Source organism: Scomber japonicus, chromosome 13, assembly GCF_027409825.1.
Source record: "Scomber japonicus isolate fScoJap1 chromosome 13, fScoJap1.pri, whole genome shotgun sequence".
Taxonomy (NCBI): domain Eukaryota; kingdom Metazoa; phylum Chordata; class Actinopteri; order Scombriformes; family Scombridae; genus Scomber; species Scomber japonicus.
In genome coordinates, this window is record NC_070590.1 from 32,543,281 (window position 1) to 32,564,827 (window position 21,547).

The window sequence follows — 21,547 nt, forward strand, 5'->3', positions numbered from 1 at the left end:
CTTTCGTTTCTTACCTGCCTGCCTAAAGAAAGTCTGCGTCTTTCCCTTCACCATTTCCCACCAGTGTGCACGTGTTTCGTAGAAGTCTTGAAGGGTCTGCCACTCTTTGTACCGCTCCCTGAACTGCCTAACTAACTCCCTATCTTCTAAAAGGGAGCAGTTGAGTTTCCACAGACCACTTCCTGATGTCACGCCCGAAGAGAGTGAAAGGGTGCAAGAGAGCATAAGGTGATCGGAGAAGAAAACAGGAGTTAATCTAGCATCGGTGGGTGGGCAGTCCCGTGTAAAAACATAATCTATGCGAGAGGCTCTGGTGCCATCACCACCGAACCAGGTGAAGCCCTCCTCTCTGGGATGCATGATTTTAAAACAGTCCTGAAGTTTAAAATCTCTACAAATGCCCTGCAATAAAACCGATGTTTTGTCTACTTTAAAATCTTCCCCTGCTCTCCTCCTATCCTCCCTACTTAGAATACAGTTAAAATCCCCCCCTACAACTAAAGGTGCCCTACCTAGCATGTGGGACTGCAAGTCTTCTAAAAGGTCATACCTGTCGTTCTTGTCGTTAAAACCGTAAATATTTAAAAGGTTGAAATCCTGTCCCATAAAAGCCAAATGTGCTAAAAGTGCCCGACTGTCTCTCACCACAGTGCTGCCCTTCACCAGAGCTTGAGGGTTTTTGATTAAAATGGCCACTCCGTCATTTTTGTTTTGATTGGATCCACTCCATATTGACATTTTTGGCCACATCTCCTCCCACTGTCTGTAATGTTTTAAAAACGGTAGGCTGCATTCCTGCAATAAAAACACATCTGACTTAAAGGAACTTAAAAAGGGTAAAACACTCTGGGCTCTAACTCTCGACTTCACACTTCTCACATTAATGGTAGAGAAGGTCAGTGTCATGAGTATGGTTAAAAACAACAGGTAAGACATTTTAAAAGACTCAGAGGGTGTTAAAAACACATTTAAAAAACAGTTAGGTAATTTCTTGTGAACAGAGCTCTTCCTTCATCTCTGCGGGTGAAAAATGAAGGGTTTGAGCTCTGTTCCCCTTTGGGACTCTGGGGGTTGGCCTCTGCTGCAATGTTGCATTTAATTTGGAGTCCCTGGGGGTCGATTGCAGAGCAATTGTTAAAAAAGAAACCTCATTGGGTGAATCGGAAGGGAAGACTCTGGGCTCCTCCACAGATGAACTGTCTGAGTGAGCCGCAACTCTTCCCTTCTTCTCCAACACAATGGGAGAATCCGAGGACAATTCAGACAAAGGCCTCTTAGTTTGCTGGGCATTGGGGAGGGAGGCATCTTCACTATCATCCTGTGGTTGGTCTTCCTTACTAGCTCCGCCTTCTGCCTGCACCACCCCATCCATTGGAGGGGTAAATGCAGGCCCCTCCCTCACTCCCTCCTCACCTGTTCCCTCTCTTCCAATCACAGGATTTGGAGGGAGATTTGAATTTTCCTGCCCAGCAACTTCAATTTGCTCTCCTAACTGTTCTGTCTGTCCGCCATCTTTTCTCTTTTCTGTGACTTTTGCAGCCTTCAATTTGTTGGCAAATGACTTTGGGCAATCTCTGAACAGGTGGTTTGTTTCCCCACAAAGATTGCATCGTCTGCCATTGGTGCACTCTTCAAAAGTGGGTCCAATTTCTCTGCATTTTCCACATACGATCTGCTGACATGCTTCAACCAGGTGCCCATGCTCACCACACTTGCGGCAGAGTTTGGGTTGGCCCTGGTAATGGGTATAGCCCCTGTTCTCTCCCAGAACTACCATAGACGGCAGATGTTTCAAGCCCTGGAAGCCTTGGGGGTCCTGCCATTGTTGGATGGGGACCCTCCAAGCGCAATTCCAGATGCCGTCCTCATCTCTCACTTTCGTAGCCTGGCCTTTAACAGTGCAATATCTCCCCAGCCACAAACAAATGTCATCTGCATTCACTGTTTCATTGAACATTCTGACAATAACGGTTTTCAACGTATTGTCAGTCAGTTTCTCCACATTGAACACAGCAAATTGGGGTTTTACATTTTCAAATCTTATCCAAAATTCTCTGAGCAACACAGCAGTTTGAAAGCTTAAATCAAATCCCTTGTTATATGGCAATGTTAAAATGCAGTTTAAGTCTTCTGGCTTAAATTTCAACGTACCTTGAATCAATTTTCTGGAGAAGTCCAGCCTCGACATCTTCATGGATTCAACATCCTTGTTGGCAAAAGTAAAACGGACACTGAAAAACACGTCTTACTGAGGAAGGCCGCCCGCTTGTCTTTTCACAAACACAATGAGACTCTGCCAAACGGCAAAGCCTGCCAAAAATAGATCTAACTCGTGGGTGTTCCTCTCCACGGAAGTCTTTAGTAAAAGGCGAAAGACTTGTACGTGATGAAGAGAAAGCCGAGTAAGTACGCCCCGCTCACCAACAGCAGACGAACACAACAGTGGTCCCAGTCACCCCCTTCACGGTGAGCCCCGACATGGTGAAAGGAATCCCAGGCCACACCCATTCCCCTACACCGCGCAGCAAGAGCAAGGCGCCAACTTTTTCTTGTCATGTTTTTAGATTTTGTGAAATGCGGCAAAGAGCTCCAGGCTTTCCAGCCACAGGACTAACGTCCTACTCGGGTGTTCCAGAGGAGCAAGGGTCAAAATGTGGAAATGCTGCAAGTACACAGGCAGACAGGTGCTGCTTCCCTTTTACTCCCCCGTGGGAAGAATGACCCCTTGGCCGCGGTGCGGTCCGGAGGGCAGTGGGCAGCACCCTTGCATGAAGCATGAAAAGAGCGATCAATCCCCTCGTGTGACCCATAGCAGGACAACCGAGAGCCTCTCAGACACACCCTGTGGACTCATCTCTATGACAAGCCCCGCTGTGGAATGTCCTTCATGCCAAACCTCTTATGCCCCCACAATCTCCCTCTTTGTGTGCCGCCCCAAGGTGCAAATCTCACACCGTGTCACGCTGCACTTTCCCCCCTATTCGACGCAGGTGATTAGAGATACTGATGAAGATCCAGCAGGGGGCATGTCTGCTCTCCTTGAGACAGGCAACCTGCCATCTGCTGTGACTCAATCCCCCTGGCCAAAGTTGTATCATATAATTCATAGGAAACAAAGATGACTTGCTCATTTTCAAGGGTGCTTGAACAACCTTGAAATGGATCTAAACTCGTCAGTGCTGCTAGACCGGCCTACCTACTCAGTTAAGCCTCTTTTTCATATTAAACATAGAGAGAGAGGGGGTGCACCGTTCCTGGAGGTACTGCAATACCGGGTCGATGCGTGGAGTGGACGGAGCAAGCCCCTATTCCATCTCCCTGCTCCAAAAAGCAATTTAATATATGGTCCCCGGGTAGGGGACGTATCAGATATTAAACTGATAAGAACAGATACTACACTTGATCTTAGCCAAAAGGCCGAGAAGCGATGACCGGAAAAGTGTCGGAGTTGAAGGAGTGATCCTCTGCAGCGTCAGTCCCGCTCACGGTGTCACAGAGTCCAATGCGAGGAAGTAACTTGGAGCTGCATTCTATCAAAAGATAAGACGACCGTTTTGTGTTCAAAAGGACATCCGTCTCTACACGAGTCAATGGAGAATTCACCAATTTCTCACCTCAGTAAGCGTTTAGTTTTCTTTCAACAACTTATCAGGGGAGAGCGCGAACGCAGTCCCCCACTACCAGAAATTATGCAATCGAGATTCCCACATTTGGGGAATTCGCAGAGGTCAGCACAACCGGAGTGCAATGGTTGAGCCTCGCCCTGGGTGAACCACCTTCTTGATCATGGTATCTCCCTTGCCAGGTAAGTATGAGTTGTACAGATCCGAGCCAAGGAAGTCTTTCACAGACACGGCACCCGGACCGATGGTGCACCTTCCCAAACATCATCCAAACACACACACGCCGCATGAGGCTGTGGATCTGCAGAGTCACAACTTTGCATGCAGCTTCCTGCTCTATGAATAAGGATTACAAAGGATTGCTGTATATGAGCACAGATTTCTAGAGTGTGCAACCTCACTACAGTGCTGACATAGCTACTCAATTGTACATTGGCAGTCATGGGCAATTCTAGGATCAGGCTCGCAAAATAATTAAAGTTGTATAAAATAATTCATAGGAAACAAAGATAATTTGCTCATTTTCAAGGGTGCTTGAACAACCTTGAAATGGATCTAAACTCGTCAGTGCTGCTAGACCGGCCTACCTACTCAGTTAAGCCTCTTTTTCATATTAAACATAGAGAGAGGGGGGTGCACCGTTCCTGGAGGTACTGCAATACCGGGTCGATGCGTGGAGTGGACGGAGCAAGCCCCTATTCCATCTCCCTGCTCCAAAAAGCAATTTAATATATGGTCCCCGGGTAGGGGACGTATCAGATATTAAACTGATAGGAACAGATACTACACTTGATCTTAGCCAAAAGGCCGAGAAGCGATGACCGGAAAAGTGTCGGAGTTGAAGGAGTGATCCTCTGCAGCGTCAGTCCCGCTCACGGTTTCACAGAGTCCAATGCGAGGAAGTAACTTGGAGCTGCATTCTATCAAAAGATAAGACGACCGTTTTGTGTTCAAAAGGACATCCGTCTCTACACGAGTCAATGGAGAATTCACCAATTTCTCACTTGGTTTCTAACCTCAGTAAGCGTTTAGTTTTCTTTCAACAACTTATCAGGGGAGAGCGCGAACGCAGTCCCCCACTACCAGAAATTATGCAATCGAGATTCCCACATTTGGGGAATTCGCAGAGGTCAGCACAACCGGAGTGCAATGGTCGAGCCTCGCCCTGGGTGAACCACCTTCTTGATCATGGTATCTCCCTTGCCAGGTAAGTATGAGTTGTACAGATCCGAGCCAAGGACGTCTTTCACAGACACGGCACCCGGACCGATGGTGCACCTTCCAAACATCATCCAAACACACACACGCCGCATGAGGCTGTGGATCTGCAGAGTCACAACTTTGCATGCAGCTTCCTGCTCTATGAATAAGGATTACAAAGGATTGCTGTATATGAGCACAGATTTCTAGAGTGTGCAACCTCACTACAGTGCTGACATAGCTACTCAATTGTACATTGGCAGTCATGAGTCAAGATAATTTGCTCATTTTCAAGGGTGCTTGAACAACCTTGAAATGGATCTAAACTCGTCAGTGCTGCTAGACCGGCCTACCTACTCAGTTAAGTCTCTTTTTCATATTAAACATAGAGAGAGGGGAGTGCACCGTTCCTGGAGGTACTGCAATACCGGGTCGATGCGTGGAGTGGACGGAGCAAGCCCCTATTCCATCTCCCTGCTCCAAAAAGCAATTTAATATATGGTCCCCGGGTAGGAGACGTATCAGATATTAAACTGATAAGAACAGATTTTTTTTTTTTTTTCGAAAAAGTTTTATTGACACTGGTTCAAATTATTTCAAACAATGATTTACATTTTAGATAAAATATTCACATGTGGACATAGTATATACAATGAATTACAATAAATATGTGCAGTATGTAAAACCATATTTAAAACAATAAAACCAATTGTTCTAAAATGGTAATACAGGTTAAATAGCTGTTCATTTGTAAAACATATGTCAGGTGTTTATGTGATTGAGTGTCCATTAAAAGTCCATAAAAAGGAGTGCATCCGTTAAAAAGGGTTTTTTTTTCAATTCTATCTTTGTGCAGGAGCGCAGTGAGTCCCTACCAAGGGTAACTCATTCTGCTCCCCCAAACATTTGGTCTCTCGGGATGCTGTCGTGTTCCCACCTGCCTCACCCAGAGAGCCAGGCCGCTGCTGCTGTGACCTTTTGCTGTGTGGCTCCGGCTCCTTCATCCCAATGGGCACAGAGGCGATTCTTCTTTGTGGCTGTGTCCTAGGCCTGCCGCCTGCAGCTACGGCCGTTTTGACCGTTGCTGCGGCCATTCGGATCACAGCCACGGGGGGGATCTGCATGTGCTTTCTTACCAGCAAGTTTCTGGAGGTCCATGTGGCGTCTTTGATGGCGGCTGGGGTGAGCCACTGTTTTGCAAAGTCTTTGGATGGTATTTTTTGCTGGCTCACCCCATATAGCACTAGTTGTGCTGTGAGGACCTCCCTTGCTGGTAAGTACGGGAATTGCAAGGAGCCGGCCGTTGCCCACTGGTCTACAGCAGCACTGCACTCCCAGAGCAGATGCCTCACCGACTCAGGCGCGCCACAACCAGGTCGGGGGCAGGTTGAGTGCGTTGACATGCCCCGGGAGTGCATGACGGACCTGACCGGGAGGATCTCATGAGCCACCATCCATGACAGGTCCCGGAGTCTGTTAGGGAGAGCAGGATGGTTGACGTTGCGCCAAACTGTTGTGGGCTCGCCGGGTGCGAGCCCGCGCACCGGACTCACTGGTTCCCGCTCCTGCACAACGGAGACAAGTGATCTGTGGTTAGTTAAAATCTGCAACTCCTCATGCTCAAGGTTAAAATGCCTTAAAAACTTCTGAATAAAAACATAGGCTGGTGGCAGGTTAAAAGACACAGGTATTCTTAGGTCCACATGTAAAATCTTAAGTTTTCTGAGGTAGGACCCCATCCAGAAGCGTGTCATTGCAGTTGTCTTGGGGTTTCTGGATGGGGTCATGGCTATTTTCATGTGTACTGTAGTGTATGTGCTTCCTAAAAACAGGTGCAGATCCGGTACTTCTTTTCCTCCTTTCTCCTTTGGCCTTTTCATAATTTCTCTCTTCAATCTTTCCCACTTGGATCCCCACAGAAAGTAAAAAATGGCTCGCTCCAGATTTAAAAGCACATGCCTAGGAGGAATAAAAACAGAACTGATCAATAAAAGCAAAGGTAAAATCACTGCTTTGATGATTAAAACCTTTCCTTCCATGGTCAGTCCTCTAAGTCCCCAGTATCCTAGTCTTTGTCTGACTTTCCCTACCACGTCTGGCCAATTTGTTTTCCCTTCCCCCTCCCTGTCAAATTTAATTCCCAGTATTTTTTGGTCAGTCTGGGTCACAGTCAGGGGGAGTCCTGTCGTCTCAGTCGCCGTCCATGGTCCATAAAATTGGGCTTGGGTCTTTTCTCTATTTAATTTCGACCCAGAGGCCTGTCCAAACCAGTCAGTCAAGTCCAGGGTCCTGTTGACAGATAAAAGGTCGGTACATAAAATATTCACGTCGTCCATGTATAGGTTACACCTGTTTTCCAGTCCCCCACTCCCCGGCAGTCCTACCCTATTGATTCGTTGGTCCTTTCTCAAGACCTGTGCCAGTGGTTCTATGCAGATGATGTAGAGGAGGGCAGATAACGGACACCCCTGACGGACACCGCAGTTAATCCCACCCACCGGTACAGCAATCCCACCCAAGCTATAAATCTTTCCGGGAACCCCATTTTTCGCAGGACCTGGAAGAGGTACTGGTGCGAGACCCGATCAAATGCTTTCTCAAAATCTAAATTTAGTACTACTAGCCGGATGTTTCTGTCTCTCGCGTAACAGATGGTGTCTCTGATCAGTACGAGGCTGTCAGTGATCTTCCTCCCCGGGATGGCACAGGCTTGATCCGGGTGAATCACGTCTTCTAAAAACATAGACATACGTGTCGCTAAAAGTTTGCTAAAAAGTTTACAGTCAAAGTTTAAAAGCGTGATTGGTCTCCAGTTTTTCAGGTCAGTCTTGTCATTGTGTTTATAAAGGAGAGTCACTATCCCTACTCTAAAACTGTCAGGAAGCCGGTCAAGTCGTTCAAAATCCATAAAAACAGTAATCAAATCAGGTGCTAAAATGTCCCAAAAAGTCAAATAAAACTCCAAGGGAAGTCCATCTTGTCCAGGGGACTTCCCTTTTTTAAAACCAGTCATACATTTATTTAACTCTAAAAAAGTAAAAGCCTGGGATAAAAGCACACTTTTGTTTACTGTTTTTACAATGAATTTTAAAACTTCGGTCATGATGTCCATTTTTACAGGTTTTTCTTTGTACAGGTTTGAATAAAATGTTTCAATTGTTTCTTTAATATCGCCCATTGTTTCAGTTGTGCACCCATCTTCTTTTTTCAGCTTTGTAATGCCCCCCCCCCCCCCCCCCCCTTTATTCATAATTTTCCTGAAAAAATACCGTGTGCACTTTTCACCCTCCTCTATTTCCCGTTCTCTGCTCCTTAAAATGACACCTTTGCTTTTAATTTCTGATAAAACTGACATCTCTTTTTTAACTTGCTTAATTTCCTCATTAAAATCCATGCCAATCTGGTTTAGGTTAAAATAACGTTGTAGTCGTTTCTGCAGTCCCATCATGCGTCTGTATTCCCTGTTCTTTCGTTTCTTACCTGCCTGCCTAAAGAAAGTCTGCGTCTTTCCCTTCACCATTTCCCACCAGTGTGCACGTGTTTCGTAGAAGTCTTGAAGGGTCTGCCACTCTTTGTACCGCTCCCTGAACTGCCTAACTAACTCCCTATCTTCTAAAAGGGAGCAGTTGAGTTTCCACAGACCACTTCCTGATGTCACGCCCGAAGAGAGTGAAAGGGTGCAAGAGAGCATAAGGTGATCGGAGAAGAAAACAGGAGTTAATCTAGCATCGGTGGGTGGGCAGTCCCGTGTAAAAACATAATCTATGCGAGAGGCTCTGGTGCCATCACCACCGAACCAGGTGAAGCCCTCCTCTCTGGGATGCATGATTTTAAAACAGTCCTGAAGTTTAAAATCTCTACAAATGCCCTGCAATAAAACCGATGTTTTGTCTACTTTAAAATCTTCCCCTGCTCTCCTCCTATCCTCCCTACTTAGAATACAGTTAAAATCCCCCCCTACAACTAAAGGTGCCCTACCTAGCATGTGGGACTGCAAGTCTTCTAAAAGGTCATACCTGTCGTTCTTGTCGTTAAAACCGTAAATATTTAAAAGGTTGAAATCCTGTCCCATAAAAGCCAAATGTGCTAAAAGTGCCCGACTGTCTCTCACCACAGTGCTGCCCTTCACCAGAGCTTGAGGGTTTTTGATTAAAATGGCCACTCCGTCATTTTTGTTTTGATTGGATCCACTCCATATTGACATTTTTGGCCACATCTCCTCCCACTGTCTGTAATGTTTTAAAAACGGTAGGCTGCATTCCTGCAATAAAAACACATCTGACTTAAAGGAACTTAAAAAGGGTAAAACACTCTGGGCTCTAACTCTCGACTTCACACTTCTCACATTAATGGTAGAGAAGGTCAGTGTCATGAGTATGGTTAAAAACAACAGGTAAGACATTTTAAAAGACTCAGAGGGTGTTAAAAACACATTTAAAAAACAGTTAGGTAATTTCTTGTGAACAGAGCTCTTCCTTCATCTCTGCGGGTGAAAAATGAAGGGTTTGAGCTCTGTTCCCCTTTGGGACTCTGGGGGTTGGCCTCTGCTGCAATGTTGCATTTAATTTGGAGTCCCTGGGGGTCGATTGCAGAGCAATTGTTAAAAAAGAAACCTCATTGGGTGAATCGGAAGGGAAGACTCTGGGCTCCTCCACAGATGAACTGTCTGAGTGAGCCGCAACTCTTCCCTTCTTCTCCAACACAATGGGAGAATCCGAGGACAATTCAGACAAAGGCCTCTTAGTTTGCTGGGCATTGGGGAGGGAGGCATCTTCACTATCATCCTGTGGTTGGTCTTCCTTACTAGCTCCGCCTTCTGCCTGCACCACCCCATCCATTGGAGGGGTAAATGCAGGCCCCTCCCTCACTCCCTCCTCACCTGTTCCCTCTCTTCCAATCACAGGATTTGGAGGGAGATTTGAATTTTCCTGCCCAGCAACTTCAATTTGCTCTCCTAACTGTTCTGTCTGTCCGCCATCTTTTCTCTTTTCTGTGACTTTTGCAGCCTTCAATTTGTTGGCAAATGACTTTGGGCAATCTCTGAACAGGTGGTTTGTTTCCCCACAAAGATTGCATCGTCTGCCATTGGTGCACTCTTCAAAAGTGGGTCCAATTTCTCTGCATTTTCCACATACGATCTGCTGACATGCTTCAACCAGGTGCCCATGCTCACCACACTTGCGGCAGAGTTTGGGTTGGCCCTGGTAATGGGTATAGCCCCTGTTCTCTCCCAGAACTACCATAGACGGCAGATGTTTCAAGCCCTGGAAGCCTTGGGGGTCCTGCCATTGTTGGATGGGGACCCTCCAAGCGCAATTCCAGATGCCGTCCTCATCTCTCACTTTCGTAGCCTGGCCTTTAACAGTGCAATATCTCCCCAGCCACAAACAAATGTCATCTGCATTCACTGTTTCATTGAACATTCTGACAATAACGGTTTTCAACGTATTGTCAGTCAGTTTCTCCACATTGAACACAGCAAATTGGGGTTTTACATTTTCAAATCTTATCCAAAATTCTCTGAGCAACACAGCAGTTTGAAAGCTTAAATCAAATCCCTTGTTATATGGCAATGTTAAAATGCAGTTTAAGTCTTCTGGCTTAAATTTCAGCGTACCTTGAATCAATTTTCTGGAGAAGTCCAGCCTCGACATCTTCATGGATTCAACATCCTTGTTGGCAAAAGTAAAACGGACACTGAAAAACACGTCTTACTGAGGAAGGCCGCCCGCTTGTCTTTTCACAAACACAATGAGACTCTGCCAAACGGCAAAGCCTGCCAAAAATAGATCTAACTCGTGGGTGTTCCTCTCCACGGAAGTCTTTAGTAAAAGGCGAAAGACTTGTACGTGATGAAGAGAAAGCCGAGTAAGTACGCCCCGCTCACCAACAGCAGACGAACACAACAGTGGTCCCAGTCACCCCCTTCACGGTGAGCCCCGACATGGTGAAAGGAATCCCAGGCCACACCCATTCCCCTACACCGCGCAGCAAGAGCAAGGCGCCAACTTTTTCTTGTCATGTTTTTAGATTTTGTGAAATGCGGCAAAGAGCTCCAGGCTTTCCAGCCACAGGACTAACGTCCTACTCGGGTGTTCCAGAGGAGCAAGGGTCAAAATGTGGAAATGCTGCAAGTACACAGGCAGACAGGTGCTGCTTCCCTTTTACTCCCCCGTGGGAAGAATGACCCCTTGGCCGCGGTGCGGTCCGGAGGGCAGTGGGCAGCACCCTTGCATGAAGCATGAAAAGAGCGATCAATCCCCTCGTGTGACCCATAGCAGGACAACCGAGAGCCTCTCAGACACACCCTGTGGACTCATCTCTATGACAAGCCCCGCTGTGGAATGTCCTTCATGCCAAACCTCTTATGCCCCCACAATCTCCCTCTTTGTGTGCCGCCCCAAGGTGCAAATCTCACACCGTGTCACGCTGCACTTTCCCCCCTATTCGACGCAGGTGATTAGAGATACTGATGAAGATCCAGCAGGGGGCATGTCTGCTCTCCTTGAGACAGGCAACCTGCCATCTGCTGTGACTCAATCCCCCTGGCCAAAGTTGTATCAAATAATTCATAGGAAACAAAGATAACTTATCATTTTCACCCATTTTCAAGGGTGCTTGAACAACCTTGAAATGGATCTAAACTCGTCAGTGCTGCTAGACCGGCCTACCTACTCAGTTAAGCCTCTTTTTCATATTAAACATAGAGAGAGGGGGGTGCACCGTTCCTGGAGGTACTGCAATACCGGGTCGATGCGTGGAGTGGACGGAGCAAGCCCCTATTCCATCTCCCTGCTCCAAAAAGCAATTTAATATATGGTCCCCGGGTAGGGGACGTATCAGATATTAAACTGATAAGAACAGATACTACACTTGATCTTAGCCAAAAGGCCGAGAAGCGATGACCGGAAAAGTGTCGGAGTTGAAGGAGTGATCCTCTGCAGCGTCAGTCCCGCTCACGGTGTCACAGAGTCCAATGCGAGGAAGTAACTTGGAGCTGCATTCTATCAAAAGATAAGACGACCGTTTTGTGTTCAAAAGGACATCCGTCTCTACACGAGTCAATGGAGAATTCACCAATTTCTCACTTGGTTTCTAACCTCAGTAAGCGTTTAGTTTTCTTTCAACAACTTATCAGGGGAGAGCGCGAACGCAGTCACCCACTACCAGAAATTATGCAATCGAGATTCCCACATTTGGGGAATTCGCAGAGGTCAGCACAACCGGAGTGCAATGGTTGAGCCTCGCCCTGGGTGAACCACCTACTTGATCATGGTATCTCCCTTGCCAGGTAAGTATGAGTTGTACAGATCCGAGCCAAGGACGTCTTTCACAGACACGGCACCCGGACCGATGGTGCACCTTCCAAACATCATCCAAACACACACACGCCGCATGAGGCTGTGGATCTGCAGAGTCACAACTTTGCATGCAGCTTCCTGCTCTATGAATAAGGATTACAAAGGATTGCTGTATATGAGCACAGATTTCTAGAGTGTGCAACCTCACTACAGTGCTGACATAGCTACTCAATTGTACATTGGCAGTCATGGGCAATTCTAGGATCAGGCTCGCAAAATAATTAAAGTTGTATAAAATAATTCATAGGAAACAAAGATAATTTGCTCATTTTCAAGGGTGCTTGAACAACCTTGAAATGGATCTAAACTCGTCAGTGCTGCTAGACCGGCCTACCTACTCAGTTAAGTCTCTTTTTCATATTAAACATAGAGAGAGGGGGGTGCACCGTTCCTGGAGGTACTGCAATACCGGGTCGATGCGTGGAGTGGACGGAGCAAGCCCCTATTCCATCTCCCTGCTCCAAAAAGCAATTTAATATATGGTCCCCGGGTAGGAGACGTATCAGATATTAAACTGATAAGAACAGATTTTTTTTTTTTTTCGAAAAAGTTTTATTGACACTCGTTCAAATTATTTCAAACAATGATTTACATTTTAGATAAAATATTCACATGTGAACATAGTATATACAATGAATTACAATAAATATGTGCAGTATGTAAAACCATATTTAAAACAATAAAACCAATTGTTCTAAAATGGTAATACAGGTTAAATAGCTGTTCATTTGTAAAACATATGTCAGGTGTTTATGTGATTGAGTGTCCATTAAAAGTCCATAAAAAGGAGTGCATCCGTTAAAAAGGGTTTTTTTTTTCAATTCTATCTTTGTGCAGGAGCGCAGTGAGTCCCTACCAAGGGTAACTCATTCTGCTCCCCCAAACATTTGGTCTCTCGGGATGCTGTCGTGGTGGTCAGAGGAGATCCTCTCCCTGATGCTCCTTCCCACCTGCCTCACCCAGAGAGCCAGGCCGCTGCTGCTGTGACCTTTTGCTGTGTGGCTCCGGCTCCTTCATCCGAATGGGCACAGAGGCGATTCTTCTTTGTGGCTGTGTCCTAGGCCTGCTGCCTGCAGCTACGGCCGTTTTGACCGTTGCTGCGGCCATTCGGATCACAGCCACGGGGGGGATCTGCATGTGCTTTCTTACCAGCAAGTTTCTGGAGGTCCATGTGGCGTCTTTGATGGCGGCTAGGGTGAGCCACTGTTTTGCAAAGTCTTTGGATGGTATTTTTTGCTGGCTCACCCCATATAGCACTAGTTGTGCTGTGAGGACCTCCCTTGCTGGTAAGTACGGGAATTGCAAGGAGCCGGCCGTTGCCCACTGGTCTACAGCAGCACTGCACTCCCAGAGCAGATGCCTCACCGACTCAGGCGCGCCACAACCAGGTCGGGGGCAGGTTGAGTGTGTTGACATGCCCCGGGAGTGCATGACGGACCTGACCGGGAGGATCTCATGAGCCACCATCCATGACAGGTCCCGGAGTCTGTTAGGGAGAGCAGGATGGTTGACGTTGCGCCAAACTGTTGTGGGCTCGCCGGGTGCGAGCCCGCGCACCGGACTCACTGGTTCCCGCTCCTGCACAACGGAGACAAGTGATCTGTGGTTAGTTAAAATCTGCAACTCCTCATGCTCAAGTCGTTCAAAATCCATAAAAACAGTAATCAAATCAGGTGCTAAAATGTCCCAAAAAGTCAAATAAAACTCCAAGGGAAGTCCATCTTGTCCAGGGGACTTCCCTTTTTTAAAACCAGTCATACAGTTATTTAACTCTAAAAAAGTAAAATCCTGGGATAAAAGCACACTTTTGTTTACTGTTTTTACAATGAATTTTAAAACTTCGGTCATGATGTCCATTTTTACAGGTTTTTCTTTGTACAGGTTTGAATAAAATGTTTCAATTGTTTCTTTAATATCGCCCATTGTTTCAGTTGTGCACCCATCTTCTTTTTTCAGCTTTGTAATGCCCCCCCCCCCCCCCCTTTATTCATAATTTTCCTGAAAAAATAGCGTGTGCACTTTTCACCCTCCTCTATTTCCCGTTCTCTGCTCCTTAAAATGACACCTTTGCTTTTAATTTCTGATAAAACTGACATCTCTTTTTTAACTTGCTTAATTTCCTCATTAAAATCCATGCCAATCTGGTTTAGGTTAAAATAACGTTGTAGTCGTTTCTGCAGTCCCATCATGCGTCTGTATTCCCTGTTCTTTCGTTTCTTACCTGCCTGCCTAAAGAAAGTCTGCGTCTTTCCCTTCACCATTTCCCACCAGTGTGCACGTGTTTCGTAGAAGTCTTGAAGGGTCTGCCACTCTTTGTACCGCTCCCTGAACTGCCTAACTAACTCCCTATCTTCTAAAAGGGAGCAGTTGAGTTTCCACAGACCACTTCCTGATGTCACGCCCGAAGAGAGTGAAAGGGTGCAAGAGAGCATAAGGTGATCGGAGAAGAAAACAGGAGTTAATCTAGCATCGGTGGGTGGGCAGTCCCGTGTAAAAACATAATCTATGCGAGAGGCTCTGGTGCCATCACCACTGAACCAGGTGAAGCCCTCCTCTCTGGGATGCATGATTTTAAAACAGTCCTGAAGTTTAAAATCTCTACAAATGCCCTGCAATAAAACCGATGTTTTGTCTACTTTAAAATCTTCCCCTGCTCTCCTCCTATCCTCCCTACTTAGAATACAGTTAAAATCCCCCCCTACAACTAAAGGTGCCCTACCTAGCATGTGGGACTGCAAGTCTTCTAAAAGGTCATACCTGTCGTTCTTGTCGTTAAAACCGTAAATATTTAAAAGGTTGAAATCCTGTCCCATAAAAGCCAAATGTGCTAAAAGTGCCCGACTGTCTCTCACCACAGTGCTGCCCTTCACCAGAGCTTGAGGGTTTTTGATTAAAATGGCCACTCCGTCATTTTTGTTTTGATTGGATCCACTCCATATTGACATTTTTGGCCACATCTCCTCCCACTGTCTGTAATGTTTTAAAAACGGTAGGCTGCATTCCTGCAATAAAAACACATCTGACTTAAAGGAACTTAAAAAGGGTAAAACACTCTGGGCTCTAACTCTCGACTTCACACTTCTCACATTAATGGTAGAGAAGGTCAGTGTCATGAGTATGGTTAAAAACAACAGGTAAGACATTTTAAAAGACTCAGAGGGTGTTAAAAACACATTTAAAAAACAGTTAGGTAATTTCTTGTGAACAGAGCTCTTCCTTCATCTCTGCGGGTGAAAAATGAAGGGTTTGAGCTCTGTTCCCCTTTGGGACTCTGGGGGTTGGCCTCTGCTGCAATGTTGCATTTAATTTGGAGTCCCTGGGGGTCGATTGCAGAGCAATTGTTAAAAAAGAAACCTCATTGGGTGAATCGGAAGGGAAGACTCTGGGCTCCTCCACAGATGAACTGTCTGAGTGAGCCGCAACTCTTCCCTTCTTCTCCAACACAATGGGAGAATCCGAGGACAATTCAGACAAAGGCCTCTTAGTTTGCTGGGCATTGGGGAGGGAGGCATCTTCACTATCATCCTGTGGTTGGTCTTCCTTACTAGCTCCGCCTTCTGCCTGCACCACCCCATCCTCTGGACTACTCTCCATTGGAGGGGTAAATGCAGGCCCCTCCCTCACTCCCTCCTCACCTGTTCCCTCTCTTCCAATCACAGGATTTGGAGGGAGATTTGAATTTTTCCTGCCCAGCAACTTCAATTTGCTCTCCTAACTGTTCTGTCTGTCCGCCATCTTTTCTCTTTTCTGTGACTTTTGCAGCCTCCAATTTGTTGGCAAATGACTTTGGGCAATCTCTGAACAGGTGGTTTGTTTCCCCACAAAGATTGCATCGTCTGCCATTGGTGCACTCTTCAAAAGTGGGTCCAATTTCTCTGCATTTTCCACATACGATCTGCTGACATGCTTCAACCAGGTGCCCATGCTCACCACACTTGCGGCAGAGTTTGGGTTGGCCCTGGTAATGGATATAGCCCCTGTTCTCTCCCAGAACTACCATAGACGGCAGATGTTTCAAGCCCTGGAAGCCTTGGGGGTCCTGCCATTGTTGGATGGGGACCCTCCAAGCGCAATTCCAGATGCCGTCCTCATCTCTCACTTTCGTAGCCTGGCCTTTAACAGTGCAATATCTCCCCAGCCACAAACAAATGTCATCTGCATTCACTGTTTCATTGAACATTCTGACAATAACGGTTTTCAACGTATTGTCAGTCAGTTTCTCCACATTGAACACAGCAAATTGGGGTTTTACATTTTCAAATCTTATCCAAAATTCTCTGAGCAACACAGCAGTTTGAAAGCTTAAATCAAATCCCTTGTTATATGGCAATGTTAAAATGCAGTTTAAGTCTTCTGGCTTAAATTTCAACGTACCTTGAATCAATTTTCTGGAGAAGTCCAGCCTCGACATCTTCATGGATTCAACATCCTTGTTGGCAAAAGTAAAACGGACACTGAAAAACACGTCTTACTGAGGAAGGCCGCCCGCTTGTCTTTTCACAAACACAATGAGACTCTGCCAAACGGCAAAGCCTGCCAAAAATAGATCTAACTCGTGGGTGTTCCTCTCCACGGAAGTCTTTAGTAAAAGGCGAAAGACTTGTACGTGATGAAGAGAAAGCCGAGTAAGTACGCCCCGCTCACCAACAGCAGACGAACACAACAGTGGTCCCAGTCACCCCCTTCACGGTGAGCCCCGACATGGTGAAAGGAATCCCAGGCCACACCCATTCCCCTACACCGCGCAGCAAGAGCAAGGCGCCAACTTTTTCTTGTCATGTTTTTAGATTTTGTGAAATGCGGCAAAGAGCTCCAGGCTTTCCAGCCACAGGACTAACGTCCTACTCGGGTGTTCCAGAGGAGCAAGGGTCAAAATGTGGAAATGCTGCAAGTACACAGGCAGACAGGTGCTGCTTCCCTTTTACTCCCCCGTGGGAAGAATGACCCCTTGGCCGCGGTGCGGTCCGGAGGGCAGTGGGCAGCACCCTTGCATGAAGCATGAAAAGAGCGATCAATCCCCTCGTGTGACCCATAGCAGGACAACCGAGAGCCTCTCAGACACACCCTGTGGACTCATCTCTATGACAAGCCCCGCTGTGGAATGTCCTTCATGCCAAACCTCTTATGCCCCCACAATCTCCCTCTTTGTGTGCCGCCCCAAGGTGCAAATCTCACACCGTGTCACGCTGCACTTTCCCCCCTATTCGACGCAGGTGATTAGAGATACTGATGAAGATCCAGCAGGGGGCATGTCTGCTCTCCTTGAGACAGGCAACCTGCCATCTGCTGTGACTCAATCCCCCTGGCCAAAGTTGTATCAAATAATTCATAGGAAACAAAGATAACTTATCATTTTCACCCATTTTCAAGGGTGCTTGAACAACCTTGAAATGGATCTAAACTCGTCAGTGCTGCTAGACCGGCCTACCTACTCAGTTAAGCCTCTTTTTCATATTAAACATAGAGAGAGGGGGGTGCACCGTTCCTGGAGGTACTGCAATACCGGGTCGATGCGTGGAGTGGACGGAGCAAGCCCCTATTCCATCTCCCTGCTCCAAAAAGCAATTTAATATATGGTCCCCGGGTAGGGGACGTATCAGATATTAAACTGATAAGAACAGATACTACACTTGATCTTAGCCAAAAGGCCGAGAAGCGATGACCGGAAAAGTGTCGGAGTTGAAGGAGTGATCCTCTGCAGCGTCAGTCCCGCTCACGGTGTCACAGAGTCCAATGCGAGGAAGTAACTTGGAGCTGCATTCTATCAAAAGATAAGACGACCGTTTTGTGTTCAAAAGGACATCCGTCTCTACACGAGTCAATGGAGAATTCACCAATTTCTCACTTGGTTTCTAACCTCAGTAAGCGTTTAGTTTTCTTTCAACAACTTATCAGGGGAGAGCGCGAACGCAGTCACCCACTACCAGAAATTATGCAATCGAGATTCCCACATTTGGGGAATTCGCAGAGGTCAGCACAACCGGAGTGCAATGGTTGAGCCTCGCCCTGGGTGAACCACCTACTTGATCATGGTATCTCCCTTGCCAGGTAAGTATGAGTTGTACAGATCCGAGCCAAGGACGTCTTTCACAGACACGGCACCCGGACCGATGGTGCACCTTCCAAACATCATCCAAACACACACACGCCGCATGAGGCTGTGGATCTGCAGAGTCACAACTTTGCATGCAGCTTCCTGCTCTATGAATAAGGATTACAAAGGATTGCTGTATATGAGCACAGATTTCTAGAGTGTGCAACCTCACTACAGTGCTGACATAGCTACTCAATTGTACATTGGCAGTCATGGGCAATTCTAGGATCAGGCTCGCAAAATAATTAAAGTTGTATAAAATAATTCATAGGAAACAAAGATAATTTGCTCATTTTCAAGGGTGCTTGAACAACCTTGAAATGGATCTAAACTCGTCAGTGCTGCTAGACCGGCCTACCTACTCAGTTAAGTCTCTTTTTCATATTAAACATAGAGAGAGGGGGGTGCACCGTTCCTGGAGGTACTGCAATACCGGGTCGATGCGTGGAGTGGACGGAGCAAGCCCCTATTCCATCTCCCTGCTCCAAAAAGCAATTTAATATATGGTCCCCGGGTAGGGGACGTATCAGATATTAAACTGATAAGAACAGATACTACACTTGATCTTAGCCAAAAGGCCGAGAAGCGATGACCGGAAAAGTGTCGGAGTTGAAGGAGTGATCCTCTGCAGCGTCAGTCCCGCTCACGGTGTCACAGAGTCCAATGCGAGGAAGTAACTTGGAGCTGCATTCTATCAAAAGATAAGACGACCGTTTTGTGTTCAAAAGGACATCCGTCTCTACACGAGTCAATGGAGAATTCACCAATTTCTCACTTGGTTTCTAACCTCAGTAAGCGTTTAGTTTTCTTTCAACAACTTATCAGGGGAGAGCGCGAACGCAGTCCCCCACTACCAGAAATTATGCAATCGAGATTCCCACATTTGGGGAATTCGCAGAGGTCAGCACAACCGGAGTGCAATGGTTGAGCCTCGCCCTGGGTGAACCACCTTCTTGATCATGGTATCTCCCTTGCCAGGTAAGTATGAGTTGTACAGATCCGAGCCAAGGAAGTCTTTCACAGACACGGCACCCGGACCGATGGTGCACCTTCCAAACATCATCCAAACACACACACGCCGCATGAGGCTGTGGATCTGCAGAGTCACAACTTTGCATGCAGCTTCCTGCTCTATGAATAAGGATTACAAAGGATTGCTGTATATGAGCACAGATTTCTAGAGTGTGCAACCTCACTACAGTGCTGACATAGCTACTCAATTGTACATTGGCAGTCATGAGTCAAGATAATTTGCTCATTTTCAAGGGTGCTTGAACAACCTTGAAATGGATCTAAACTCGTCAGTGCTGCTAGACCGGCCTACCTACTCAGTTAAGTCTCTTTTTCATATTAAACATAGAGAGAGGGGAGTGCACCGTTCCTGGAGGTACTGCAATACCGGGTCGATGCATGGAGTGGACGGAGCAAGCCCCTATTCCATCTCCCTGCTCCAAAAAGCAATTTAATATATGGTCCCCGGGTAGGGGACGTATCAGATATTAAACTGATAAGAACAGATTTTTTTTTTTTTTTTTCGAAAAAGTTTTATTGACACTCGTTCAAATTATTTCAAACAATGATTTACATTTTAGATAAAATATTCACATGTGAACATAGTATATACAATGAATTACAATAAATATGTGCAGTATGTAAAACCATATTTAAAACAATAAAACCAATTGTTCTAAAATGGTAATACAGGTTAAATAGCTGTTCATTTGTAAAACATATGTCAGGTGTTTATGTGATTGAGTGTCCATTAAAAGTCCATAAAAAGGAGTGCATCCGTTAAAAAGGTTTTTTTTTTTCAATTCTATCTTTGTGCAGGAGCGCAGTGAGTCCCTACCAAGGGTAACTCATTCTGCTCCCCCAAACATTTGGTCTCTCGGGATGCTGTCGTGGTGGTCAGAGGAGATCCTCTCCCTGATGCTCCTTCCCACCTGCCTCACCCAGAGAGCCAGGCCGCTGCTGCTGTGACCTTTTGCTGTGTGGCTCCGGCTCCTTCATCCGAATGGGCACAGAGGCGATTCTTCTTTGTGGCTGTGTCCTAGGCCTGCTGCCTGCAGCTACGGCCGTTTTGACCGTTGCTGCGGCCATTCGGATCACAGCCACGGGGGGGATCTGCATGTGCTTTCTTACCAGCAAGTTTCTGGAGGTCCATGTGGCGTCTTTGATGGCGGCTAGGGTGAGCCACTGTTTTGCAAAGTCTTTGGATGGTATTTTTTGCTGGCTCACCCCATATAGCACTAGTTGTGCTGTGAGGACCTCCCTTGCTGGTAAGTACGGGAATTGCAAGGAGCCGGCCGTTGCCCACTGGTCTACAGCAGCACTGCACTCCCAGAGCAGATGCCTCACCGACTCAGGCGCGCCACAACCAGGTCGGGGGCAGGTTGAGTGCGTTGACATGCCCCGGGAGTGCATGACGGACCTGACCGGGAGGATCTCATGAGCCACCATCCATGACAGGTCCCGGAGTCTGTTAGGGAGAGCAGGATGGTTGACGTTGCGCCAAACTGTTGTGGGCTCGCCGGGTGCGAGCCCGCGCACCGGACTCACTGGTTCCCGCTCCTGCACAACGGAGACAAGTGATCTGTGGTTAGTTAAAATCTGCAACTCCTCATGCTCAAGTCGTTCAAAATCCATAAAAACAGTAATCAAATCAGGTGCTAAAATGTCCCAAAAAGTCAAATAAAACTCCAAGGGAAGTCCATCTTGTCCAGGGGACTTCCCTTTTTTAAAACCAGTCATACAGTTATTTAACTCTAAAAAAGTAAAATCCTGGGATAAAAGCACACTTTTGTTTACTGTTTTTACAATGAATTTTAAAAATTCGGTCATGATGTCCATTTTTACAGGTTTTTCTTTGTACAGGTTTGAATAAAATGTTTCAATTGTTTCTTTAATATCGCCCATTGTTTCAGTTGTGCACCCATCTTCTTTTTTCAGCTTTGTAATGCCCCCCCCCCCCCCCCCCCTTTATTCATAATTTTCCTGAAAAAATAGCGTGTGCACTTTTCACCCTCCTCTATTTCCCGTTCTCTGCTCCTTAAAATGACACCTTTGCTTTTAATTTCTGATAAAACTGACATCTCTTTTTTAACTTGCTTAATTTCCTCATTAAAATCCATGCCAATCTGGTTTAGGTTAAAATAACGTTGTAGTCGTTTCTGCAGTCCCATCATGCGTCTGTATTCCCTGTTCCTTCGTTTCTTACCTGCCTGCCTAAAGAAAGTCTGCGTCTTTCCCTTCACCATTTCCCACCAGTG

At 46.4% G+C, this 21,547-nt stretch overlaps 14 non-coding genes and 2 pseudogenes across 14 annotated transcripts; all 16 read right to left on the minus strand.

The window, feature by feature from the left end:
• Window positions 1-2,290: 2,290 nt before the first annotated feature.
• LOC128371998 (U5 spliceosomal RNA) lies at window positions 2,291-2,406 on the minus strand. Its single transcript, XR_008322850.1, has one exon. It is a non-coding gene; the product is annotated as a U5 spliceosomal RNA (small nuclear RNA).
• Window positions 2,407-3,238: 832 nt separating this feature from the next.
• On the minus strand, window positions 3,239-3,429 carry LOC128372045 (U2 spliceosomal RNA). The gene has a single exon (XR_008322893.1). It is a non-coding gene; the product is annotated as a U2 spliceosomal RNA (small nuclear RNA).
• Window positions 3,430-3,649: 220 nt separating this feature from the next.
• On the minus strand, window positions 3,650-3,813 carry LOC128372021 (U1 spliceosomal RNA). The gene has a single exon (XR_008322871.1). It is a non-coding gene; the product is annotated as a U1 spliceosomal RNA (small nuclear RNA).
• Window positions 3,814-4,251: 438 nt separating this feature from the next.
• LOC128372061 (U2 spliceosomal RNA) lies at window positions 4,252-4,442 on the minus strand. The gene has a single exon (XR_008322908.1). It is a non-coding gene; the product is annotated as a U2 spliceosomal RNA (small nuclear RNA).
• Window positions 4,443-4,674: 232 nt separating this feature from the next.
• Window positions 4,675-4,838, minus strand: LOC128372029 (U1 spliceosomal RNA). Its single transcript, XR_008322878.1, has one exon. It is a non-coding gene; the product is annotated as a U1 spliceosomal RNA (small nuclear RNA).
• A 379-nt stretch (window positions 4,839-5,217) lies between these two features.
• LOC128371986 (uncharacterized) lies at window positions 5,218-5,397 on the minus strand (annotated as a pseudogene).
• A 5,182-nt stretch (window positions 5,398-10,579) lies between these two features.
• On the minus strand, window positions 10,580-10,695 carry LOC128371999 (U5 spliceosomal RNA). Its single transcript, XR_008322851.1, has one exon. It is a non-coding gene; the product is annotated as a U5 spliceosomal RNA (small nuclear RNA).
• An 840-nt stretch (window positions 10,696-11,535) lies between these two features.
• On the minus strand, window positions 11,536-11,726 carry LOC128372053 (U2 spliceosomal RNA). Its single transcript, XR_008322901.1, has one exon. It is a non-coding gene; the product is annotated as a U2 spliceosomal RNA (small nuclear RNA).
• A 232-nt stretch (window positions 11,727-11,958) lies between these two features.
• LOC128372037 (U1 spliceosomal RNA) lies at window positions 11,959-12,122 on the minus strand. Its single transcript, XR_008322886.1, has one exon. It is a non-coding gene; the product is annotated as a U1 spliceosomal RNA (small nuclear RNA).
• Window positions 12,123-12,559: 437 nt separating this feature from the next.
• Window positions 12,560-12,738, minus strand: LOC128371982 (uncharacterized; annotated as a pseudogene).
• Window positions 12,739-16,697: 3,959 nt separating this feature from the next.
• Window positions 16,698-16,813, minus strand: LOC128372001 (U5 spliceosomal RNA). The gene has a single exon (XR_008322852.1). It is a non-coding gene; the product is annotated as a U5 spliceosomal RNA (small nuclear RNA).
• An 840-nt stretch (window positions 16,814-17,653) lies between these two features.
• Window positions 17,654-17,844, minus strand: LOC128372054 (U2 spliceosomal RNA). The gene has a single exon (XR_008322902.1). It is a non-coding gene; the product is annotated as a U2 spliceosomal RNA (small nuclear RNA).
• Window positions 17,845-18,076: 232 nt separating this feature from the next.
• Window positions 18,077-18,240, minus strand: LOC128372038 (U1 spliceosomal RNA). The gene has a single exon (XR_008322887.1). It is a non-coding gene; the product is annotated as a U1 spliceosomal RNA (small nuclear RNA).
• A 437-nt stretch (window positions 18,241-18,677) lies between these two features.
• LOC128372055 (U2 spliceosomal RNA) lies at window positions 18,678-18,868 on the minus strand. Its single transcript, XR_008322903.1, has one exon. It is a non-coding gene; the product is annotated as a U2 spliceosomal RNA (small nuclear RNA).
• Window positions 18,869-19,100: 232 nt separating this feature from the next.
• On the minus strand, window positions 19,101-19,264 carry LOC128372022 (U1 spliceosomal RNA). The gene has a single exon (XR_008322872.1). It is a non-coding gene; the product is annotated as a U1 spliceosomal RNA (small nuclear RNA).
• A 379-nt stretch (window positions 19,265-19,643) lies between these two features.
• On the minus strand, window positions 19,644-19,825 carry LOC128371975 (U2 spliceosomal RNA). The gene has a single exon (XR_008322835.1). It is a non-coding gene; the product is annotated as a U2 spliceosomal RNA (small nuclear RNA).
• Between the last annotated feature and the right edge of the window lie 1,722 nt (window positions 19,826-21,547).